At 35.4% G+C, this 11,308-nt stretch overlaps 1 long non-coding RNA gene across 1 annotated transcript in view; it reads right to left on the reverse strand.

Annotated features, from left to right (window-relative positions):
• Window positions 1-2,291: 2,291 nt before the first annotated feature.
• LOC125255144 overlaps window positions 2,292-11,308 on the reverse strand; it is a 10,931-nt gene continuing 1,914 nt past the window's right edge. Inside the window, exon 2 of the long non-coding RNA XR_007181842.1 lies at window positions 2,292-3,517. This is a non-coding gene — a long non-coding RNA (uncharacterized LOC125255144). The remainder of the gene's footprint in view (window positions 3,518-11,308) is intronic.

Genomic DNA, 11,308 nt, shown 5'->3' on the forward strand with positions numbered 1-11,308 from the left:
TGGAAGGCCGCTTAAAGCCTCCATGACACCCACCACCCCCAACCTCTTAGCGCTGGTGTCGGCCAGCCTCAAGCTGAGCCCCCTCTTCCTGCTGCCACTCACAGGCACACAAATACTGTAAATTATGCACGCCTACACACACACACACACACACACATCAATGTCTGCTTCATGCCACAGTTTAAAAGCAGGAATGACCATGGCCAAATCCTAGAGGGTGAATTGAGTAACACACCCCCTCCGCACGCTTTTGCCTTCGTACTCGGAGCATACGCCATCATGAAGGTCCTGCCCTGGTCTTTATGCCTAAGTCCTTTGCACTTTATATGGCTTCACAGGCAGAAAGGGCACCTGTCCATCACTCGTTTTGCTCATCATCCCTAAATTAAGTCATTCATCATTGTGCATGTCTCGGTCTGTCAATCATTCAATCAATCGGAACATTATTACAGTAATTTAAGAATCAGGCCCTCCAGCACAGAAAGTAAAACGAGATGAAAGAAACTTTGAAACTTTTTGTGAATAGTATTATTTTTAATATGATATATATTCTATTTTTGTTTGTTTTTTGTTTTTTTATTATAAAATATTTTTACTTTTACTTGCGTAGAACAACTGGGTTTTAACTGGGTTTCATTTGCCTTAAAAATGAATTAGGACAACCAAGGGTTCAGCATGGTGTACAAGGACTTGCAGGAGTCAAAATTATAAATCCTCTATCACTTTTTAGTCAGCTTAGACGAAACTCCCCTCAGCTAGTGGGTCTTTTTGAAGTGACTAGCAGCCTTGTCATCTGGCCTGAATACTGTGCGTTTGTGGCGGTTTTTGCAAATTACCTCTTCTGTTTTGGAGAAAACAGTTTTGGTTTCCATTGACTTCCATGGTATTTTTTTTGTTGAAAGTCAATGGGAATCGAAACTGGTTTACCAGCATTCTTCAAAATATCTTCTTTTGTGAATTTACATTTTCTAGGTGGACTATTAATATTAAAACATAATATATTAGTATTAATTATTTTAGATTTTCACATATATACTGTATATTTGAATAATGTGTTGAACAAATCACAAAAAGCAACACAAAAGACAAAGGCAGATGAAGATGCATGTGTCACTACAGGATATGCTCCTTTTTCTGAAGCCCTAAATGCATCACTGTGTTCTCTGAAGGTCTGTTTTCCCACAGTGATCCTTCCTGGATGTGGACTAAATATCCTGCACTTGCTCTGCCAAAGGGTGTCTGATCCAGTCCAAATGTGGTAGGATTCAAACCTGTGCCAAGTGTGTCACCATGCAGGACTGAAGGGTCAATATCAGAGGCTACATTGAAACCGAAGTCCAGGGTCACAACAGGAAAAAAACAACCACACCCTCAGTTGCTCATAAATCTGTCAAAATTTGTAATGATTTTGAGGGGGAAATATGCTATCTACACTGACTGCATGTAAAAAATGTTGTACTCTATAAAGAAAATCCAACCCAATGAAATTGAACACATTAAACCTTAAATATTGAAGTGAAATTAAGTCACAACCTGTAGTGATAAATATGTTGTGCTGGGAGTTAAACGAATGACAAAAATGGCTGACTTGAAGAAACATGTTGCTAACACAACTGCACAACTGAAACTTTTAAGACTTGTACAATCAAGTTAAATGGTTGGAAAGATATTTTTAAATACAATTTTTTTTACAGATTTGGGGTTTTTTTCATAAAATCTTATAGCATAACTCTTTATCAGCCTTTAAATAAATAAATAAATAAACAAATGTTATGCACAGTATGTGCCGGTTAACAGTAAACAGTTTTGATTGGTCAAATCATTCCTGTGAATTTTCCATACCACTTACGACTTCCCTTTAACCTGTCATAAGCCTGTCAAAACAGAGAGTAAGATGTATTTCACTTCAGCTCACCATCTGTGTTGTCCGCTCAGTGCTAGCTCAGTAAATCTTCCTATATGGATATTATATATCCATATTATGTGATATAATTATTATTAGAAAATCAATATTATACAATATGTATAATATTATACAATACAATACCAATATAATATAATATTTATTAAAATTATATATATATATAAATTCCTCAGAATATCTCAGAATGCCTCACATCTCTTGCAAAATGAAACACTGCATTCAAAATATCACATGATATTCTATTTTTGGATATATCATATACACAGTTATTCAAAACCTAAAGCTCTCATGAGCTCCTATGTACATTTCTATACAAGATTGAAAGTAATTGGCAGAGAGATGTTGAAAAATTCACGGTAAACAAGAATGAAACCAAACTTATTTTTTTACTGTAAGCATTTGTGGTTGTGAATATAGTATCACACAGTACGAAGGAAGAAGAAATACATCAACCATGTGTAGTTGGACAGAAACAATGATTGTGTTTGAAAAAGGAAATCAAGATACTTCCTGTTAGATTTTTGTGTTTTAGCGAATTGTGTGTTGTGTTTTGCAAAAAAGTGATTTATGAAATTGAAAACTGAGTCAAAGGCCAAGAATTAGTGTATGGTTTTGCAGATTTGGCGTGTGGTTCTGGTGTTTGAGTGTCAGGTTTCAGTAATTGTGTGTAAGCAGTTGAAAAAAAAATGCATGAAACTGCATCAGAAGTGTTTTTTTTCTGCCTAGGAGTTTGTGTTACTCAAATTTTACGTGTCTTTAGTTCTATCCTTACAGTCATTTGCTTGCACATTGCCCAGCAACAATCCGTTTCTATAAGGGCTGATGTCTTTTTCCACACTATCTCTCTGTCCTGTTTTCCTCCTGTCAGTCCCTCCCCACATGTATTAAGATACAAAACTCCTGCTCGTATTGCCTTGTTACAGACCATATACAAAAGTGGATTTAATGGGCTTTTGCAGTGATTTATGGGTGTCACGGCTCACCAACGAAAATGAGACTTGACACTGGCCCACATACTTTTTCCAGGCTATGTGCCAACAGATACAGACAGAGACACACACTATTGCTCATTCATGATTTCAGTCAGAGCAGATGCGGTGGGGCACGTCAGATCTCATGCGGTTTTTAACATCTTTAAGAGTCAGCTTTCTCCAAACGGTCCTGCTGGTCGGTTCCCAAGAGGCTGCTGATTCTGCATTACATGCGATGACCCCTGTCTGACAGTAGTCCTGACAGCGGTGATGATTTCTTAATGTTCGCCAAGTGGGCGACAGTGGGGGGCCCGTTTCTGACATTGGGGAGTGATGGAAGGGAAAGCGGACTGTACGCTCCTTCTGCCAATAAGAGAAAGCCATGCTTTGGGGGGCCGATCATTTGGGGCCTGCAGAGCAAGCCAGAGGAATGTGGAAGAGCACAGCTGTCTTCTTCTGTCAAACGCAGGTCCTAAACTGTCTGAAGAATAGATAAGCTTGGCATTTCGTCTGCAGGACCCCTCCTCACCTTCTCAGTCCAGACCGGTGGACCTCATACTACATGTTCAGGGTGTGCTGCTCCTTCCCCATCATTCACTGCGTCAGCATTCCTGATGAAATGCTGAAATGACATGAAAATGTGCAGTTATTTTTTTTAAGTTAATGCAATTTGCCTTCCATAATAGCTTAATTTTAAGTGAAGTGGAGCCAGATTCAATGTGTGTCTGCTAAACAGTTATTTGGCTATTGCTTAACATTATCCCGTAGCCTGCATGGTTTATGTTGTCAAAGGGAGAGAAAATTGGTTTCAGAGCAAGTTATTGTATTTTGATTAAAAATTATGCAAGTAACAATGAATCATTCACAATAAGGCAAGTTTATTTATATAGCACATTTCATACTGCTTTACATGAAAGGAAACAAATACATAAGAATAAAAATGGAATGCATAAGAAATAAAAATAACAATAAAAGACAATAAAATCTGGATGGAAGAGTCAGAGAGTTTCAGTCAGAATATTTGTCAGGTACACTGTAAACCTGAATTGTAGGCTAAACTCCAAAAAATTCAGTTGAAGAAGAAATTCAAAGTTTAAGTAAGCAGAAATTGTAGGTTTTTATTTTGTACTCATGTGTTTTAATTGTTCTTAACTTGAAATGTTTGAGTACACTAATTCATACATTTAACTTGAAACTGTCATGTAATCTCAATGTAAACATTTTTATTAGTGTAAACTTAGCTAGCTAATTCAGAAAATGCTAATTTGCTAACATGTTAACAATAGCATGGTATAGCACTTGTTGAATGAATACAGCAATGTAAAGCATTTAACATATTTGCTCTCAAACCAAGCCACATGCACCACTTGTCACCATAACTCCAAAAACCCACATTAACAGAAATTCTTCTAAATTAGCATAACAAAACATTAATCACTGCTAAATCTCCCACTTACCATTAATGTTCCACAAAAAAAAAAAAAAAAAAAAAAAAAAAAAATATATATATATATATATATATATATATATATATATAACACTTAATTTTAGCATTTACTCTTCCTTTTGCATGCTGGGAAATAGAAATCCCAGCCCAGTTCCAGTTAAACTTAAGTTCGTCTAAATTAAAGGTCCCATTTTTCGTGGTTTTTTTAAGCTTTGATTGTGTTTATAGTGTGCAATATAACATGTGTTCATGTTTCGCGTGTAAAAAAACACAGTATTTTTCACATAATTTACTTATCTGTATACCGCTGTTTCCACTGTCATAAAAACGGGCTGATGACTTCCTTATGAAGTCCCTCCTTCAGAAATACGTAACGAGTTCTGATTGTGCCAGCGGTTCCTGTGTTGTGATTCGACAGCAGCTTAGCGAACCTTGCCCAGAAAGGTCACGCCTCTTACCATAACGTGGAGATGCATGCGCTCAGTGTTATTGTAAACATGTCTTTAATTTTACCCTATCAATTTGAGCCGGAATCAGACCCGGTGATTGGACTGCGGGATGAAAATAACAGCGTTTCGACGACATGGCGACAAACACACTCTACAAACGCAACTCTTGTGTATTCCTGTGGGCGGAGGTTAGTCAAAAAACTGTTTTAGTGACGTCATTAAAGAAGGAAGTAGAGGGATGTAGTCCAAACTGGCCGTTCGATGTAGGCGACTTCTTTTAAATAAAATATCTCACTTGGCATTGAACTTTGAGCTTTAAAATTTTACAGATTTTATTTATACTCTAACAACAACATTACACACTAACTAAAGTTTGAAACATGGGATCACGAAGAACGGGACCTTTAAAAGAAATAAGTTCATAAACTCTAAACAATTAAACATTTTGGTTTACTTAAAATATATCAGTTCTGTGAACTTGAAAGTAAAAGAAAGTGCTAAATACTCATAAAAGTTAATTTGACAACTCAATTCAAGTTTGTCCTACTCAAACCAATTATTTTGAATGTTAGGGTTTACATTGCAGTTGTGCGTTTAAACAGTACCCTTGCATAACAATAGCCAGAAACATGCAGTGGATCATTGGCATTACCACCCATCGGTGCCTAAATAATCGGTTGGATGTCACTTTCACCTAAAATCGGCCAGGAAGAGCTCCAGGACTGACCCTCCAGTCCGCACTCAGTTAATTTGGTCCTCGACCTCGGGTTCACCACAGGGCTGTCTCAACCACTATGTTTATCCCTTTTTCCCAAATCTTTAGTATAATTTTCAATGTAATTTTTAATTTGTCTCTTCCCCATATTTGGCTGTGGTTTTCTCTCGGCGTCTAAGTAATATGTTGGAGACGTCCAATTTTTCTCCTAAAATCAGCCAGGAAGAGCTCTAGGACTGACCCAACAACACAAAGAAAATGCATTAAGGGCTTAGTTAACACAAAAAATATATATACAGTATACAGTTCTGAGTAGTAACTGATTACATGTAATCTGGAATACGTAATCAGATTCCAAAAATGAAGTATTTGTAATTACATTATATTACATTTTAAAATACTTATAATCAGACTATACAGTTACTTTTTTTTTTAACTAATTACTTGATTACAGGTTATTCTCACAATGGCAGTAAATTATTCATAATTCACTGATTCTCCCTACTACAAGCAGGTAAACAAATCATTTTTTAAATCTTTTTTAGTAAGTGTTTTGTTTTTATTTTAAAATTATTATTTTAATCTTAAATGTTTATGATTTATGATCACGAACCCCAGTCTGGGAAACCCTGACATAATGTGATGTTTAATGCACTTCATGTTGTTGGAATGGAATATATTTTCTTTCTTCTTGTATTTTTATATCAATATGGCACAAGATTATCCTATTCAAATCAATGTGATAAGTTACAAGTAATCTAAAAGTAATCAAAAAGTACTCTGATTATATTACCTTAAATCTGTAATGTAATGGATTATGTTACTAACTACAATTTTTGTCATGTAATTTGGAATCAGTAACTGACTACAAATTGTACAATTTATATATATATATATATTTCAGCATCATAAAAGGTGAAATCATTATCATTTAAAAAAGAAAGAATGGAATTATTTGAAAATAACAGAAAGCAGAACTCAGTTCTTGAGTATCAGAACTGATGCACACACAAACAATATTTTTACTAAGATGTCTCTTTTTTTATTTATTTATTTTTTTGTCTCCAAGAACACTTTCAGTATAAAGGTCACGTCTGGAGCCCTGGATACGTCTGCATGTGGGTCTCTCCATGTTTAACAATCTACAACTTAGCGCCTCAAGCTTGCACGCAGTCTCTGCGTTTATGGAGGTGACACAGGGTTCAGAGGCTGGTTGGGGAAAGCAAACCCCACAACAACAGCAGATGCACATTCAAAAATGAATGTACATGCGGAAAATCCCTTTTGATGGATGCATCCGCCTTTATTGTGATGTTACAAAAGTAGGTGTTTAACAGAATGATTCTCCACACGTGTGGGGTAAGACTTAGGGACATAATTCGCAAAATTGCTGATTGAAAGACCTTATGGACAAGTCTTCTCCCCTTTCCAAGAGACTCAGCATTGATTACCAGCTAATTATAAACGAAGGAAGTGGCAGCTTGTTTGTTTCTAGGGTTGCAGTGGAATACATTTGCACTTCTCTGGGAGATCATGTGATATCGGGTGAGAATTCCGCAGAGCACTAAGTGCTACCTTCTTCGCTCTCTTCTTCTACTTCACTCTAGTTGTCTGTCTCTCACTCCTCTAACGCTCTCTCTCTACACCTTTTAATTCTGCCACCTTTCCTCACCGTTCCAACGATCCCCCTGCCCGCGTTCACAGCGGTGGTGCCTCCCAAAAGCCTTCTTTCACACCCAAAGTGGGGATTCAAATAAGCATATGTTGCGTTAATTAGGTCCCCGTGCCTGACAGGAAGGCCTGACTTGAAGAAACATATGCTGCTAAGTCTCTCTAATCAGAACTATTCACACAGTGATTATTAGACATGTTGTACTCATGTCCTCATCCACCTCCACATATTCACGCACAAAGAACACCATTTAGACAATGTATTCTCTTTGGAGTTCATGATAAAATCACAAATGAATTAAGTATCACCATCTGAAAGTGCAATAGAGTATCATTCAACATTGCTAATGGGAAATCAACTGTTTTTTAAGCTAAAAAGATTTAAGCTAAAATTAATGTTTTTGTTTAAGGAAAGCATTTTAGATGCTGTAACGGTTCATCATTTAAAGCAACTTTTTGACTGTATTAGTTCGTTTAAATAGTCCTGCAGTGTGACCAATTAAATTTTAAAATTAAAAATCTTTAATATAGTCTGTCAGCTAAAAAATGTGAACTCGTAAAATTGCAGGCACAATAATTATAATATTATTATAGTTTTTTAAAATGTTGTTTATAGTTTTGTCACACCACATGACAATTTTGACACATTGTTTCCTACATGCTACAAAAAAACAAGTTTTTTACTGGTTTTATTTTGTGGTTATTAATAGGAAAATACCTCTTTCTATTATGTGGATGTGTCATACTGCAAGACTGAAAGTATTTAAACATACATATTACAGAATTAATTAGTAGTAGGATGTAAAGCTCAAGTTTGAATGTATTTTACTTACAGTACTTCCTGTTGGGGTCCTGATTAGTAATTTTTTTTTTTTTTTTTTTTTTTCAAGGATCCCCACATAATTACCAATTTAGAAATATATGTTTTCGGTAACTCCACAAGATTAAAAAAATTGTAACAACAATGTTGTCTTTTTTTACATTTATAGGGTAATATGTAAATTAATGATGACTAATTTTATAAAACAGGCCCACATTAGATACTAATAAATGAAAAAGTTCTAACCACATTCGTCATTTTGATACATTTTGATATGTCAGAGTTCATAAAGTTGACAGTCACACTGCAAGGTCATTTACTTTATTTTATTTTACTTTAAATTCCTAAAATACCACTTTAATTGATATTTTAATGTTTATAAACAAAATGTTTGTTCTTTGCTATCCAACAAATGAAGAAACATAAGAATAAGAAATCATTATTTATTTATTTATCAAAAAGAGAATTTACAAATTTTACAAATTTCTAAATGGGTCATTGACAAATAAAACTTCAAAAAAGGTGTTTTTTTTTAAAAAAACTTTTCAAAACTGATGTAATGCATATTTTTGAGTTATGAACAATGTGTTTAAGTAAGTTTCAGTTGTTAAATAACATTTTTAAAGTGTTTAAATTCATTTTTTGACTGTTTTCATGTCAGGTGGTATAACCAAATTAGTAGTTTTACCACCTGACATGGAAAATGTACCTATCCATGCTTGAAATTAGCAGTTCTGGATGATGCATTTTTATGTTTACTGTTATTACCTTGTCAATTCATAATAAAAGTGCCATGTTTGCAGTTGTGCCACCCTGACATTTGAGAATGTAAATTGCTAGTTTTCAAGTATCCCAACAGCTTTAAAACTACTGATATTTATAAAATTTCCTTATATGAAAGTTTTTAAACCTAAAATGATGTCATAGTATATAGTTTTTAATTATTTTTATTATTATTAAGACACAGTTTTAAATAGTTTTCTTAATCTTAATTTGTTTCGACAGTTGCACCACCTGACATTTTGGGGGTTTAAGATAACAAAACATAAAATGTACTAAATGTACTAAAAATGACTTCAAACTAAATAGGTTTTATAGAATAAAGTGATATGTCATGAATTTATCAAATTATTTTAAAAGGAAATAACGCACTTGGACACACACAAAAAAAATAATAATAATATGCACGTCATGTCATTGGCCCAAATAAACAAAATGTTCTTTACTATTCAACACAATTATAAAAGAAGAAGAGAATATATATATATATATATATATATATATATATATATATATATATATATATATATTTTTTTTTTTTTTTTTTTTTTTTTTTTTTTTTTTTCCTAAAGACCAAAAATTACTATTTAGGGTTAGGTATCTAAAGTATTTGTTGTTATGACTTAGAGTAAGTCCAAAATGAAGTAAATAGGAAAAGGAAGTGAGATTTGACATTTAACAAGTGCTAGTTTGACAACATGGGTACCGACTGTATAACATGACTGATGAAGTGCAGTCATGGTCTGGGTTCATAAGCGCATTAGGCACACTCAAGTTTCCATGGGGCGTCCGACTAGTCCCTACACCCTACTCTCCCCTCCGTAACACTGAGACGAGAGTCATACGCTGTTGTGGAAAGAAAGACCACAGACAGAAACTGATCACAGGTGCATTTAGATGAAGGTATATTGCTTCAAAGATCAACTTTACTGATGGAAAATCTCAGATGTATAGAAAAAGCATTAGCACAGGATGAGTCAGAATTACACTTCACTACATTACCCCACCACATGAAAACTCTCTAACCCTGAAACTGCAGGAAGAAGAAGTGTGATAAAGAAATCTAGCAATCTTTCTCTCTGATTGAGCATCAACTGAAAAGACATGATTTCAAGAGAGATTTGATTATCTTAACGTATCTCGTCAAATCTCCCCTAAAATTAAGTCAGATCCGGGTCATATCATTTACATCGTAACACTCTCTGACCACAGATACGAATATGACCTCATAAAAATCTTTGCTGCTGGTCTTGTACAATACAATACTGAAGTGCAATATTCAGCAAATAACAAGTGGATAATTTGATTGTCTTATACTCTCATGTTATTGCTACAACTTTTGCATACACAGCTACATAGAGAAAGTTGTGCATACGTATATAGTCTCTCCTCCCACACACTGTGAACAGAGAACTGCCATCTGTGACAACTGCGCCAACTTTGGCCAACTTTGTGTAAATGCTTAAAAGACTGCAGGGCAGTGTGTTGTGTGCGTAGTGTGATTTGTTTAATTGCTGATACAGTAGATGAGGGCTGTTTCTGCACACCATTTGTGTTCTGTACTTTCGTGGTGAACGTCGCCTGCGGGAGATCAGCTTAACTAAGGCCTAAAAGGTGGCGGTTGCTCCCACAGGGCAGGTGGAGAGTATACCAGCCCGGCCTGGTGAACGCGTCACTGGGGACAATACGCTATCATCCGAGGTGTCAACATAAATGAGTTTAGCTGGTGACCTTGTGAATTCACCTTGCTAGGAGAGACACAGGAAGTGGAATTACAGGAATGACAGTGCGGAGAGGCAATTGTGTCATACCTGCACTGGGGGGGATACTGAGTGTGTGTGTACAGGTTTATATTACATTGTGGGGACCACATGGTCTCCACAAGGATAGTAAAACCTGAGATCACCTACATTGTGGGGACCAGCCGCAGTCCCCATGGGGGAGATGGATTAATAAACATACTAAATAATGGGTTTTTTTTTTTTTTGAAAATGTAAAAGTGCCGAAAGTTTTCTGTGATGGGTAGGTTTAGGGGTACGGTTAGGGTATAGAATATACAGTTTGTACGGAATAGAAACCATTACGTCTATGGAGAGTCCCTACATGGATAGTGAACCTGTGTGTGTGTGTGTGTGTGTGTGTGTGTGTGTGTGTGTGTGTGTGTGTGTGTGTGTGTGTGTGTGTGTGTGTGTGTGTGTGTATGTGTGTGTGGGTGTGGGTGTGGGTGTGTGTGTGGGTGTGGGTGTGATTGTGGGTGTAATGTATGTTTGTATGTTGGCAGAACGTGGTATTGCGATTATGGTAATACTTAACAATAAGGTTCATTATTAACATAATGAACTGCACTTGTACGGCATTTATTAATCTTTTTTTTAATGTTAATTTCAACATTTACCAAAAACATTGTCAAAACCTTGTTTTAACATTATTTAATGCATTGCACTGTGATCTAATATGAACAAACAATGAATAACTGTATTTTCATTAACTAATGTTAACAAAGATTATGGTAACAAATGTATTGAGGTTAG

The sequence above is a fragment of the Megalobrama amblycephala genome, linkage group LG20 (assembly GCF_018812025.1).
Source record: "Megalobrama amblycephala isolate DHTTF-2021 linkage group LG20, ASM1881202v1, whole genome shotgun sequence".
NCBI lineage: Eukaryota > Metazoa > Chordata > Actinopteri > Cypriniformes > Xenocyprididae > Megalobrama > Megalobrama amblycephala.